At 37.1% G+C, this 14990-nt stretch overlaps 1 pseudogene; it reads left to right on the top strand.

The window, feature by feature from the left end:
* Window positions 1–214: 214 nt before the first annotated feature.
* LOC124527910 (40S ribosomal protein S17-like) lies at window positions 215–614 on the top strand (annotated as a pseudogene).
* The last annotated feature ends 14376 nt before the right edge of the window (window positions 615–14990 follow it).

Here is a 14990-nt window from a genome sequence, read left to right as displayed (position 1 = left end):
GTAGTTTCTTTTGTGTTGGGAATGTAAAAACTCTTACACTAACAAAACGTAACACAAACTTTGGAAATTTCCAGATATCATGTCATGGTGAACATCTTTATCGTTCTTGTAATTCTTGACTGTTGACTGTAGGTAGAATTATATCAGATTGAGTTATTTGAATTGATCTCCAAAGACAAGTCATATGGAGCTCTTTTACCGGGGACCCAACAACATGGGCTGTGTTTGCATCAAAACCTTGAAGAAGGTGACCCAGGTCATCACTGAGAGTACTCCACTCTCCTGGGCAACAACTTCCATACCAACAAGCCTCTGTGTGGGTCTATCACCAATATTCCTGGCAAGAAGCTCCACAACCAGATAGTAGGCTGTGTTACAATCTGATGGAGCAGATTCAGAGAGGCCTGGTGAGAGATTATCTGCATCAAGCTGGAGGAGAAGGAGAGACAAAGGAGAGAGAATTATGCTCCTGAGGTCATAGGCCTGGATCAGGAGATCATTCCTGACACTAAGGAATTGTAGAAGCTCTTGGACTTTGACAGAGTCTGTCCAATCTGCAGGTCACTCAGCCTACAATTGGGATGAATTTTAAAACACCATGTGGAATTGTTTGAATCTTTCTGCTGTGCTGCAATATCTTCAATAAACCTTGGGAAAGAAAAAGTCATGTGGAACTTCCCCTGACTGAGACTAATGAGATTATTTTTACGAGGGGTAGACTGGATATGTTTATGTGTGTGTGCCTGTGTGTGTCTGTATTGACTGGTCAACAACAGAAATAACCTTTATATTTGCCTCGTCAAGGGAGGAACAAACATTCTAACTATTGTGAAAGTCTTTTTTCCCCTTACTGTCTATTTCTATCCTTTGGTGAATTAATTTTTATTACAGTGTGGTCATTCCTTGAGCTGGAGGCATAAACTGGCAGGCTAACTGGACCTCTATGGGGGATACCTTGTCTGTCTTCTGGCTGGGTAGTTGGGTTGTGCAACTCGTGGAAAGAACAGCATTACAGCTTGAGAAGAACACACCACTGAATGTTTTGTAAGAGCATTTGGAGAGAAACAAATAAACTGATGTTGGCATTCATTTTGTTAAAGACACTAATAAAGCAAAGTTTGAAAACTCAAAGAAAAACAGTATCTTTGACTTTAAAAGAATGTAAATCCCTAGGGAGATTTCACTGCCTAATGCTTCTTCGTAATACAGCTTAATGAAGCTCATTGTTTTAGATTGTTTTGGTCTAGTGGGTATGAATAACATTTGAGCTTGTCGAATTGACTCAAAGATTGGGAGAAAGTGCTGGAGAGGAGGCGGTCTGGTATGGTTCAGTGAGTTGGCTTGGACTAGTAGTCCAGTGATGTTCGTTCTCAACCCAATTTTATCATTCAGTAATTGCTTGTCCTTGGCCAATTCAACAGATTTGTTTCCTTATCTGCCAAATATCTTACCTCTTCTTATAGGATAATGTGATCAAATGGAGGAACTTTGAAATGCTTAGCACGCTATAAAAATAGAGCTGTCTTTATAAAAATTATTTTTTGTTATTAAAAATATTCAAGTATATCATTATGGCTATGATCATAATGCTTTTTTAAATAACAGCCTAGAATATGTAGCTTGGAAATGACAAAACTTAACTAGGATGAAGCCAAAGTGTTCTGATCTTTGGGAGTAAGGTAAAAAAATGCAGTATTCATTAGGACATTTGTGGTGGTTAGGGAGATGACCTTAGTAGGTTATCAAATTCACAACCTCTCACAATGGACCAGACTTAAGCCAATTCAATTAAAGGAGATTTTCCATTGTTTACAAAGACTACCACAGCCAGCCAGGACTCTTCCAATACAAGCAGTTTCAATATTATGCAATTCTTTCTTATGTAATTCTTAATTCTCAGGCTTCACCAGCATGGGGATAAAAATAGAATGTTATGATTGTTGCAAGTTGGTATTTCTCTGACCCAGCTCCAGTTTCACTGTGTGAGAACTCTAGACCACCCTTCCGTGTCTACTAGTTATAGTATTCTTAAACATGTGTGTCATCTACAATCAGTGAGTTTATTCTTTTAACTACCAAATAGCATCCTATGTTCTATTTTCTTTCTCTTCTACCCTGACTCCATATATTCTGTCTACTGCCTTCTGTTAAGAAAAGTAACTGCTTTTCTGCCTGTGCCACTCTATGGAGATGATTCTAGAAGTAACGGTGTCTGATGCCCAAGCTGCCAGTGCCTGTTGCTGAGTGTGTTGAAGAATCTGTCATGGCATCAGCCATCAATATCTCCTACTGTGGGGGGGGTAAGACTAGCCCAAATTCTGCAGTTGCCTTGTGTACTCTGTATCTGTCCGCGGTGTTCTTGTTTTTACCTGCCCTTTAGTGGATGCTCCCATGTTCTGGTGCTTAGTCCTTAGTCTGCGAGTTCTGAGGCCAGGGGAATGAGTGACTGATATTGTGCTATACTTAAAGTTTTATCTTCTCTTTGATTCTGGCGCATCATCCTTGAACCAAAGATGTGTGCCTCATTCCTTTCTTTTTTTTTTTTTAAGTTTTACCCAAGAGGATTTCGGTCTCCTATGTAATGCTCCCAGTGACGCTTACCTCAGAGCCCTACCAGACACAGTTGAATATTGGATAGGCTTAAACTGATGCACTTACTTTCCCTGAATATCTGAATATAATCTCTTTATTATACTAACTTTCAGCGTTTTCCTTTGGTTGGGAGGACTCTTTCATTTTTATAGTAGTACCTTATACTCTTATGGATTGTGGACAATCCTCTCAACCATCAGTTCTGCAAAAAAAAAAAAAAAATCAGTCTCAACTTCTTTTTAAAGTGAGAGTGTCGTTTTATCGACTTACTCATCTTTGTGGTTGTAGGCTTGAAGTCTTCAACTTATTCACAAAGTAGGACACCTTATTCTAAAATGTAACTTCTCTCTTCCACAAGGTTTCTTTGTCAAACCTAAGTGACGAGATGAAGCATTATTTATGGGGTCCTAACATAACCCCCGTTCTCAGTATGCCTAGTGTTATTGGAATCACACGAAGCGTACATGCCTTTTAAATGATGCATAAGAATGAAGTGTTATAGCAGGCTCCTGGTTTACCCTGGCTTGTAATTTCCCGAGAGATGCCAGAATTGGCCAAAGAACTTCTTTTTAAAAAGATGGAAAAAATTCCATGGAAGACAAACATAGATCACTTTAAAAATCATTTTTCTCCTATTTCTATTCAGCTCTTCAGTCCTTAAATATCAAAGCCCACTTTCTAAATGTACACATAGCGTATTTGTCCTGGAATATAATAGTAGGGATTTTGAGAATCATCTAGACATTTGACAAATGTCCGTTTGAAACAAATGATTTTATTCCTAGCTTAAAAAAATCTCAAGTAGATATCAACTTTGGATGTGTCTCTTAAAGATCATATGTCAATTTCATTAATGAATATCAGAAAACAGATTAACATGTTTTCTCAATATATTTTTTCCCTTATTTATCTTAGTGTCTTTTACAGTGATCTTATGAGATGTTCTGGGAGAGAAAGATTCCATGGTCAGTGAGTTTGGGAAAAACTTCATACCATATTCAGAGGTCCTGTAGAAAAAAAAAATCTACTTAACTCATTTAACCCATCTAGTCCCAAACAAATTTGACCACAATAACCACTTCTCTTTCTCCCTTTTTAAAAGCAGGGACACATTTAACATCTTATGGAACACATTTTGGTAATTATTGGTCTGTTTTAACCTTTCCAACTAAATTTTTTGACTGCATGGGTCATTTATTTCAGTTTTCCTTCCAATAAATATTTCAGGTACTTTACTGGTTTGATTGAGCAGCTAGGAGTTTTGATACAGCCTGTTACATAGCCTAATCTTACTTATATTTTCACATGTATTTTTCAGACATCCTTCTTTGGCAAAATAAGTGTTTGAATTAGGTTTTCATCACAGGATAAGACAAATGCAGAAAGGAACTAAACTTGTATTCCTTAGGTGAGGCCTACGCAGTTTCTTAGGACCAGACCGGTGTTGAGCCTGGCTGTCTCCTGCCTGGGAAAATACGAAATTCAGGACCTTGAATGAATGGACAGGCAGCTCAGTGAAACAATGAATTCAACAGCTGCAAGAGACTATAGACATCATCCAGTGTTAGACCCTCATTTTGTGCCAGTAATCAGAGGCCCAGATTACCAAAGCAACTGGGTTAGGTTAGGTCCCAGCTGTAGCTGAGCTGGATTTAGGCCTGGCTTTCTGAGTCTTAGTCCTCTAAAATTTCTCCTAAATTTGGAGCCTCTTAGACCTCTGGTGGAGTAGTTGGATTTGGTCTTAAATTCACCTCTGCTATTTTCACCAAGAACAAAAATTCATAACTGTTGTCCTTGGTTTTCAAAAGCACAGCTGTTGAGTTGACGATGAATACCATGTGATAAAAAGTTCTTTCAAATATTAAACTCCACAAAAATATTTGCAAACAAAAAAGTCTGTGTGTTGTGTTGTGTTATGTGTGGTGTGCGTGTGTAGGTGGTGGTGGTGGTGGTGGTGGCAGCAATGGGGTAGGTAGGGAAGGGGAATGCACATTCTAATTGACTTAACTAGGCTAGAAATACTCTTGTTCTGGTTTCCAGGAACAAAATAAAACAAGAAAAATTGTCATCCTACTCAAACAATTGTCGAATATTTGTTCTTATTCAGTTTCTCTTTTGGAGAGCTATTAAGTAGGCTGTGAAATGGGTTGGTGGTGAAAGATGAGCCGGTAGCAATTATTTCTCCATATCCTTACTGACTTGGATAACACTCACTTTTCTTTGCTATGGACAACCTAACTGAAAATGCAGATCCAATGACTAATGTCTTGGGTGTGTCAAAATGGCAGGCAGGCAGTCTTTGCAACTCATCTCTCTATTTAGCATTTCCCTCTGTTTTTAGGTTAATGTTATTTTTCTCCTAACCCATCAAGCTAAGTCTTTTCACAGGAAAATACAGATTCTATTGCAATTACCTGGAGGAATCTCCACTCAAGTACTTGTTGGAAGTCCTTTGGGTTGAGCAGAGGTTTTAACAGGGAAATAAGCACTGCAGAATTATGTCCAGCTGTGTACAAATATTTATGGGAACAGTCATGGTGCCTGAAATAATTGATGCAAAGAAAACCAATTACCAAACAAGTATGGCATTGTTTGGATACAGCAGAATATTCCATGACTTCCCTCTCAATTCCTCTCCACTATGGTTGTATTTATTGAACCTCAAATAATCAGAACAAGTTATTGAAGTTGGAAAGTGGTTACCAAGAACTAGGTATGGATAATTACCATTATTTCTAAGAACAAAGACTATTCTTAAAGAAAATAAAAAGATAATTATATTCTGGTCCATTTACCAACACATGACATGGTATTTGACAATTAAAACAATTAAAAAAATGACAATAAGTTGCAAGTTACTTTTCAGAAATGTCTGCATGAGAAATTGCAATTTATTAATTGCTACAGCTTTGACACAAATGAGAAAAATAGCAGTAAAATATATGAGGGGAATAGTATGTATTTTATTTAAAATGGTAGTTTGGAGTTCATATGGGTTTACATATCTCTTATGGTAAGTCTAGCTCCCAGGGATTCAGAGCCCAGAGGTTGGGAAAAGTGGATTTTAGCATAAAAATGATACTTCACACAACCTTCATATAATTTTGCTGGCTTTATAACCTCTCCTTCTGGAACTCTGTAGAATGACCTCTTGGTGAAAGCCACTTTAAACTGTCCTTTCTCAGTCACCCTTCCCTGCATTTCACTACCTCACTACTCCTCAACTGCTCACGACGTGTCAGAGAACTATCAATTCTATCTCCTCAGCGTCTCACAAATCTTTTTGGGAGACCGGATTTGTAACACCCCTCTTGCTATTTCCCCTTCCTTCATTCTGGATTTATTTAATCTCTCTTTACAACAGCTACCAGAGCAATGAGTCTATAATAATAAAGTGCATTGAATGGTTGCTATATGCCAGGCACTTAACGTCCATCAGGCCATTTAATTCTCATAGTAATATCATTACTCCATGCTGTTAGGTAAGGAAATTATGGCTGAGAAAAGCCTAGTTGCCCTCAGGTCACACAGCAGGGAGAGTCAGGGCCGGGAGTTGAACCCTCAAGGGTCTGAAATGCAGGTTGCCTTCTAACTATTACACTATGTTGCTTCTTTAAGCCAATCAGATCATGTTACCATTTGTGTTAATTCTGATGTTCCTGTCATTCATGAAATTGTCAGTTTTGGAAGGCAATAATTTTTTTAGCATACTCTTATTCTGCAGAGTGGAACAATAAGGAAAAAAACTATGTGATGCAATTTTTAATGGCTGTTTTATGGTATTGACTGTTAATTAAGCCCATCCCTAAATGAAAAAGTGTTTCAGGGGTGCAGGGAGACAATGAATGGATTGATTTGTAGGTTAGAGGTGTGTGAGTGTTAGAGAGGTTTGGGTCTTTAATTAACTGTGGTTGCTTAATTCAGTTGATTAAAAGCACCATATGAATGAAGTCACGTTTGTGGATTCAGTTCCTGTGTGGGCCAGTTTATTTAGTCATCCTCACACCCTTAACCTCAGCCCACCTCCTTGCTAATGTGGACCATTAGCTGAAAGCAAAGGACAGTGTGAGTGGAAAAGTGCAAATGTCTTCTCAGACTTGGAAAAAATTACCCAGCATGCATGTCCTATTGACATTGGCAGAGAAGCAGGGCACATTATTAATTCTCTGATTGTTTTCAGTTCTCCTGAAAAATTCATTATGTGACAAAATGCCATAAATCAAGAAACTATAGAGATATTTCCAGTTTTACAAAGAAAAATACATTTACTTATCTAGATAGGAATGGTTAATAGCTACTTGAGCATTTTCACTTGAGGTGTTCTCATGTCTCTTTCTTAAATTCCTTTCACCAAAGGTGAATGGTGGTGATTGATGTTATGATGTTCATTTTCATATACTTGAAGTAGGGCTGTCATAATTGGAGAAAAATAAAGGAAACACAGCTTAATATTTTCAGACCCTTTTTATTCCTTTCCAACTAAAGTAATAAATAGCCCATATAAACAGACCACCCCCCCCCCTTTGAGGTGTGATAACTTAAAGTCTATTTAAGTTCCTTTTTACAAATTGTATTATCATTCTGCTCAACTATCATGAAAGAACTATTCTTTTCTTTGTGATATCTGATAAGGGGGAATGAGGGTACTTCATTTATTTATTTATTTATTTATTTTATTTTATTTTTGAATTTCTATAAAATAAGTATATATTTATTGGGCACTAGTGCCTGGAGATACAATTGTAAGCAAAAGGGGACATGGTCCTTTCTTCCTAGAGGCTTAGCATACAGTGGGGATGATGGACATTGGTAAAATCATAGCTTATTACGTATATTTTGAGTATGTCTATGTACCAGGTAATTTTGCAAGCACTGAGGATATACAGATAAGAAGACCTGCAAATATCCCTTGCCTCAGTGAGCTTATCTTATTATGAAGAAGTCTATAAACAAACAAAAGTAAGTAAAAACAATTAAAGATGCTATATGATAATAAGTGCTATAGGGAAAGTCAAAGCAGGAGGGTTATATGAAGAGGGGTGGGGTGTATGAGTGCACTTTTAAATAAGGTGGTTGGTAAGGCTCCACTAAAAATGGTATTTGAACAAAGAACAGAAGGAGGTGAGGGCAAGAGTCCTATTTCTAGGGAAAGAGAGAAGAACAAGGGCAAGGTCCTGAGGCACGAAGGTGCCTGGTGTGTTCTCCAAACATCAAGAAGGCTAGAGAGGTTGAAGAAGAGGGATCAAGGCAACAACTAGCATCAGGTGAAGTCACAGATGTAACGGGAGGCCATAGCATGTGGGCCCTTAGTGGGACATGTAGGGAGGGAGACCAGGAGCCACTGAGAGTTTTATGATTTGGTTTAGATTTTAATAAGATCATTCTGGCTGCCAGTTAAGGATAGATGACTGAGAGGCAAGAGGAGAAGGGAGGAACATCTGTGATCCAGATAAGAGGTGATGGTGAATTGGACCCAGAAGGACAGTGGTGAGGTGGTAAGAACTGGTTGGTTTCCATATATATATTTTGTTACTCCTAATAACTAGTACAATATTTACATTTGGGGCAAAAATATATATCACACCAAATAATTTTCTAGCATATTTTTTATAATGTTTGAATGTTAGAAAAAAAAGAATCCATCATTTATCAGCAGACCATTCACATTATACTATCTTATTGAAAACCACCCGATAGGTTCTCACTCTATTTATACTAAATTGGAAACCTTACAATGACTTAGAAGATCAACTTGATCTAGTGTACTATCCAATATGGTAGCTTCTAGCCACGTGTGACTTTGGAGCACTTGGATTAAGTCTAATCAAAAAGGAAATGTGTTATATATATGAAATCCACAAGAGATTTAAAATCTTAGGAAATAAGAATGTAAAATATGTTATTGATAATTTTCATACAGTGGTTATGGACTAAAAGTTAATGTATTGGAATTATAGTGGAAATATAGTACTAATATGAATTTTATCTGCTTATTACTTTTAAAAAATGTCAATGTCTAAAGGGGCGCCATGGTGGCTCAGCATCCAACTTCAGCTCAGGTCGTGATCTCATGGTTTGTGTGCTTGAGCCCCTTGTTGGGCTCCACACTGACAGTCTCTCTCTCTCTTTATCACTCTCTCTCTCTCTCTCTCAAAAATAAAATACAAAAATGTGATGACTAGGACATTTAAAATTTCAAATGTGGCTGAAATTTTTTGGCTCACATTATGTTTCTGTTGAACAGTGGTGGTTTAAATTTTCTTTTTCTGACTTTAGCTCAAACTATTTTCCTTGTTCACTATGTTCCAGTTACACTGGGCTTCTTTGAGATCCTTGAACTTGCCAGGCTCATTCCTGCCTCAGGGTCTCCTTATTTCCCTTTCCTGAAATGCAATTCCCTTAGGACTTCCCTTATTTCTCTGTATTATTCATGTTTTAGCTCAAATGTCACTTCTTAGACAAGTATTTGCTGACTATTCCCACTAAATATCTGTTAACTCAATCTCATTTCCTTTGTAATGGTCTATATTATTTATTCCTGGATGAAATTTGTTTTGTTATTTGTTGTCTATCATCCTCTGGAATGTGTGATATGTGGAAGATAAGTTCTTAATTATTTTGTTTACCACTATACCTCCAGAAGAATAGTGTTTGGCATATATTAGTTGCTTGTTAAATGAATGAAAGTTAATCTCTGTGCATAAAAGTAATTCAGTGCTACAAATTAATAGATGAACAGATAGTTGGCCCTTGACTGGGAAAGTCACAGAAGTTTTACTAAGAAGTGGACATTGAACTGAAAGCTAGAGAATGAGTTAGGGATAACTAGGGGATGAAGAGAGGGAGGTGCAACCGCAGGTGGAAGGAATAGAAGGAGGGAAAAACTCAGTGATGGATAAGTGATTTGACAAAAAGTAAAGGGCAAGCATGGGACAAAAGTTAAAAAAAAAAAAGGTCACTGTGATTAGGGGAGATGAGTACATACATCTAGCAAGGGTAAGGCGAGAGATTCTAACCTTGGACTGTCTGACTGCAAAACTGTTAACTCTATAATATTTTATGTTGCCTCTAATACCCACAAACTTGATATTTATGAAAAAAATACTTGCTAAGTTTTGGAGTTTTGGGTCTTTGGCTTTTCAACAATTAGGGAATTTGGTTGACAGCAGTAAAAGCAGCAGTTTAAATAAGATGGAATTTTGTTGAAAGTAAATTGGGTAGCTCATGAAAGCAATAGGACACTGGAGCACTGGGCTTGGAAAATGGGCAGGCCCCAAGGGAGAACAGTAGGACTCAAGATAATTCCATAGCAATGTTCAGGACATCACCAGTTGTGCTGTTTCACTGAAGAGCAGCTTCCATGACTCAGCTCTGCTATTCCTGGATACTTGCTGCCCTGTGCATATACTTTCAACTCTGCCAAACTCATAATGAGTAATCTATGACATTTCTGAGGCTTTGGGTTATGACCTCCGTATTCCAAGTCCTAGCTGGAAGTAACTGATTGGCTGAGCCTATGTACTGGTTGTCTGGGATCTGAAAAAAGTCTTCCTGGCTTCCATATTTGGAGGTGATGCCTGATTCCCATTTGTTTTACGATCAACATCAGATAGAAAATGTGTTGCTTGCTGGGCTTCCAAGATGACAGGTATTCACCACAGCCCACTGCTTTGGTGGTCCCAGTCAAATTACAAATTTTATTTTATTTTTTAATTTTTTTGCTTACAACTTCTTGTACCCCATCCAAAGGCTTTTGCCTAACTTAATACAATTTGGGTTATGTGGTCATTTATATCTCATGGCCAAGGCCAGTTAAAATGCATGAGCATTTTCTTAGAATAATATTTGCTGAGTAGTTCACAAAATTGATGGGAACCCTGAAGAACTAGACTTGGAAAGTGACCAGAAACAAAAGGGCACAAAACCCACCAAGAATATGGCCATAGGAGTAGGCTGTGATCCCAATACTGGTGCCACCAACAATGGCCACAGACTGCAACCACCTCTAGATCCTTCTCCCCAGGGAAACTCACCATTATGGCATAGGACTTTTAATTCAGCACCAGGCACTACAAATAATGCAGACTGTGTCATCGCTGTTAGTCACTTGTAGCAGAGTAAAGTCCCAAGTCTGAGTATCTGACTTATCAAGCTAAGGAGCTGAGAAAGGGAATATCTTAAACTTTGGCTTCTTTAGTCAGTTCGGGATTCCCTCAAATATGTGAATATCTGGGCAATCCAAAATGATAAATGTCCACAGTAGCATATTTTTCTGTGTATCAATATTTACAGAATTTTAAAAAGTTTAAATTATTATCTTTTCCTTATTTTTATGCCATTTTGTTGAAAATAAAATATTTCTGAATCTGAATCTATGAATTGAATGTGAATTTTTTATATTTAAATAATATTTGCACTAATATTTGCCTAGTTATTTTCTCAATAGTAAATACTTTTCAAAATAGTAAGTACTTTTCAAAACTTTATATAAAAAGATTGCTTTCAATATTTTGAGAAAAAATTCTTTTTAGAATTGCCATGTTCACTTTCTCCCAGCATTAGGTTAGAGATTTTAAGCTCAAGTACACTTTTCCTAAAACAAACAACTACCAATACATGGTTGCTTAATAATTACATCGATAACTTAAACCAGCTTTTATTTTAAGTGAGAGTAAGTGGCTTATCAAATTTTGGTGTGGCATCTGCATGTTCAAATATAATATAGGGTGTAATTTAGCTCATAGTCTTGAAAAAGTAAGCAAAATAATAATCTGATCTTTAAAGAAAGCATATTTTACCATAGCTGACATACTTTTCACTCCTTATACCATCAGAAATTGTGGTGAACAAATAAAATATAATTGTTGAATGGTTTTATTGGAACATCTTACATATTGGATCACTATAAGAATGAAATTGATATTTAATGTGAAAATATATTTAAAAGTTCCAAGTTCTATTTGTCCATTTGTGTTGTAACTGTAGTGCCATAGAGTCATCAAAAGAATTTTTAAATGTTTTTATTTATTTTTCTGTTATAAATGTAGTATATATTAGTATAGAAGTTTAGAAAATGCAGGAAAGGAATGGGACAAATTTAAAAATCAGTTATGATCCTGCCTTTCAGAAATAACCACTGTTGACATTTTGATGTATTACTTTTCAGTTTTTTTTTTTCTGTGTCTACATTTACATATGTGTGCATGTATCTGTGTGTTTTATCATGTAAGTTACTTAACCTGCTTTTTTTCCCCACAGGATGTGTATAATGATATGGTTGTGAAGCAAGAAAGGGACTTTGGATATATTCAAAAATTACATTATAAATGCTGACTTTTTAAATTTTAGAAGCAAATTTTTATGTGGCCTTGCCTGTTGTAAGGATATATGAGTGAAATTCATCACAGAGCCTTCTTGGCAAGACCTATCCCTGGGTCATTCAGAGGCTGTGCTCCTCAGTTACAGCTTGTCTGTTTCCTGGAAGTCCTCAGATCCTTGTCTGTGATACCAAAATATCTGCTTCTTGCAACACCATACCTCATCATTTGCCAACACAATCTGTTGTAATGAACTTGTATTTTTTTCCTTGTGTTCTTCACACTTTCTGCAACACCCCCCCGCCCCCGCCACCAACCCCGAATTAAAGGCATTTGATTTTGGCTTCAAGTTAATTTTCCACATACTTTATCCCAATGATTTCTGACTATATTCAGTGGTGAGAGCACTGGATTGTTTGATTTCATTCTTGATCACACTTTAGAAGGATAGATCATTTAACTGTTTTGAGCCTCAGGTTCCTCATGATTAAAATGAGGATTTGGGTTATATACTCCTTAAGGTTTTTTTCCATAGCAAACATGGAATGCCTGTGTGTCTATAAAAGCAGTATGAAAGAGTGGAAAGAGCATGGGCTCTGCATCAAAGAAACATTGGTGCAAATCTTGGAGCTCTGTGACTTTGGCTTTGCTGCTTAGTGTTTCCAAACTTGTGTTTTCTTTTTCATTTGTTTTTCCTTTGCTCCTTTGATTGAATGAATTACACTGCTCTATCTTCGAGTTTGCTGATCCTTTCTCTCCTTCATTTTGTCCGCTGTTGAATCCTTCTCTTGAATTTTTCAGTACAGTTATTCTTCACTGTGTATTTTTATTTGGTATTTTCTTATATTTTCTGTCTCTGTTGAAATTCTTACTTTGTTCATGTATTGTTCTCCTGATCCTGGTGCACATCTTTATGGCCATTATTTTGAAAACTTTATAAGGTAAATTGCTTATCTTCATTTCATTAAGGTCTGTTTCTGGGGTTTTATGTTGTTCTTTTGTTTGGAACGTATTCCTCTATTTATTTATTTTCCTTGACTCCCTGTATTGGTGTCTGAGCATTAGATAAAACAGCCACCCCTCTCAGACTTGATGGTATGGTTTCGTGTAAGAGATGAACTTTATCGTTCAGCTAGACCCTAGCTCTTGGTTGTCCCTCAAACCTTTTTGATTGTCCAAGCTTCCTTCCTTGTTCTTGTGGCTCTCAGTTGAGAGTGTCCTAAGATCTGTCAATGTCCCAAAGAAGAGAATCTCAGTTAGTACCTCTATGTAGGCTGATTGGAAACCAGACCTTTAGGCTGTAGCTTTAAAAGTATGCAAATAGACCTCTTTTAGGAAGGACTGGCAGCTGGATGTTTCTGCCTGTCCCCTCTGTGCTGAAACCCTGGGGGATAGTCACGATAAGTCCTCCAGAGTCTATTAAGAACTGTTTCTTTGTTTGTGGATCTTGTGGATACAAGCCCTATTGGCTTTCAGATCTACGTGTTTTGGGGACCTGTCCCTCAGGTGGAAGTCTTAAAGGGTAGCTGTACCTTTCACTCCTCGGGGAGAAGCTGGGCGTTTTAAGTTTCCTCCCAGTTGCATGCTGCTGTGCTGGGGGTGAGGTTTATGGCAAGAGTGAGCCTCTGTCTTTCCTACCCATTTTAATGTGGATTTTTTTTCTTGTTCACTCATTGTGTAGCAAGTCACTCAGCTAGTTTCTGGATTTCTTTCAGAAGGAATTGTTCCATGTACAGCTGTGGATTCAGTATGTTTATTGGAGGAAGTGAGTTCAGGAGCCTCCTAGGTCATCATCTTGGACCAGAACTCCCCAGGATTGTATTTTCTTATATATCAAAAAAGGATATAGAAATGATTGTGTTGGCTACATGTAACAGAACTCTGACTATAATGGCTTGAACAAGCAAGGGATTTACTTTTACGCTCAAAGTTGTTGTGTTTGCTCCTTCATCATAACCATTATCCTGGGTTGCTTCTACTTTTGTGCTCCACTATCCTTCGTGTATGGTTTTCTTTATGAGTGCACCACCAGGCATAATATCCATATTCTAGACAAGAAGAAGCAGAGGATGGGGTTCAAAGGGACATGACAGATTCATTTTCATGAAGAAAACAATCTAACAGGTTTCCACTTCCACATATTTTCTTAGAGCTGTGACACAAAGTTATCCCCAACTACGAGGAATCTAGGACATTGTAGTTTTGCTGAATGTGTTGACATCCTGAATATAATTCAAATTTTTCTATTAAGTAAGAAGACGAGAATAGATAATTGGTAGGCAACATCGGTGTCTGCAACTGGGAAAACTGAACTTTCTTTCATTGTTGGGAGGCCATGTGAGATGATACATGTGAACATACAGGATACATATGCTTAAATAATGAATACTTCCTGTTTTGTGGTTATTACTATTTTATGCTGAAGCGACTATTTGCACTGATCATGAAAAAGGTGCTTGTGTAATTTAATTATTATTACACTTAAAAATATATATGTATTAAGAATGTAAGAAGTGTCTATTTCTCAGCTCTTTTGCATAAATTCTGTTTTGTTATCCAGTGTAGCTTTAAAATTATTTTAACTGGAACTATTAGCTAATAAAAAATAAAAATAAATAAGTAAATCACAAAAATATGTGTTTAGCTCTTCTGAATGTGAAAAATATAAATGAACGGTAAAACCAGATTAACATGGGGAAATACTTAATACTTTTAGGAGTCTTACTATGGGAGAAAATCCCATCAGGTAGAAAAAGTGACCTCTTATGTAGTGTGGTTCAAAAGGAAATTGGAAAACAAAATTTTCTTTGCAAGTGCATCCTTGCCCCAGTGATTCCCCCTAGTCCTTTTATGAATCTGCCACATGCCTGAAATGCTTGTGGTCAGAATCACTATGAGACTATATTTCCACAAGGGTCTTTCTAAACTGTGTTATCCGGAAGGAAATTTTTACCGAGACATTAGCAATCTACGTATATTTTAAATCTTACCAGCAATTGTAGAGGGTTGGGAAAAGAATGATTTGAAACTTAGGGGGAAGTCAGCAGTATGAGGAGATTAAGAGGGACCAAAGGAGGGCAG

Source organism: Lynx rufus, unplaced genomic scaffold, assembly GCF_022079265.1.
Source record: "Lynx rufus isolate CCGP_SWC_20201006 ecotype Redwood Valley unplaced genomic scaffold, mLynRuf1.p SCAF_6, whole genome shotgun sequence".
Lineage (NCBI taxonomy): Eukaryota > Metazoa > Chordata > Mammalia > Carnivora > Felidae > Lynx > Lynx rufus.
Note: the sequence above shows the minus strand (reverse complement) of the source record. Positions and strands in the feature narration are given on the sequence as shown.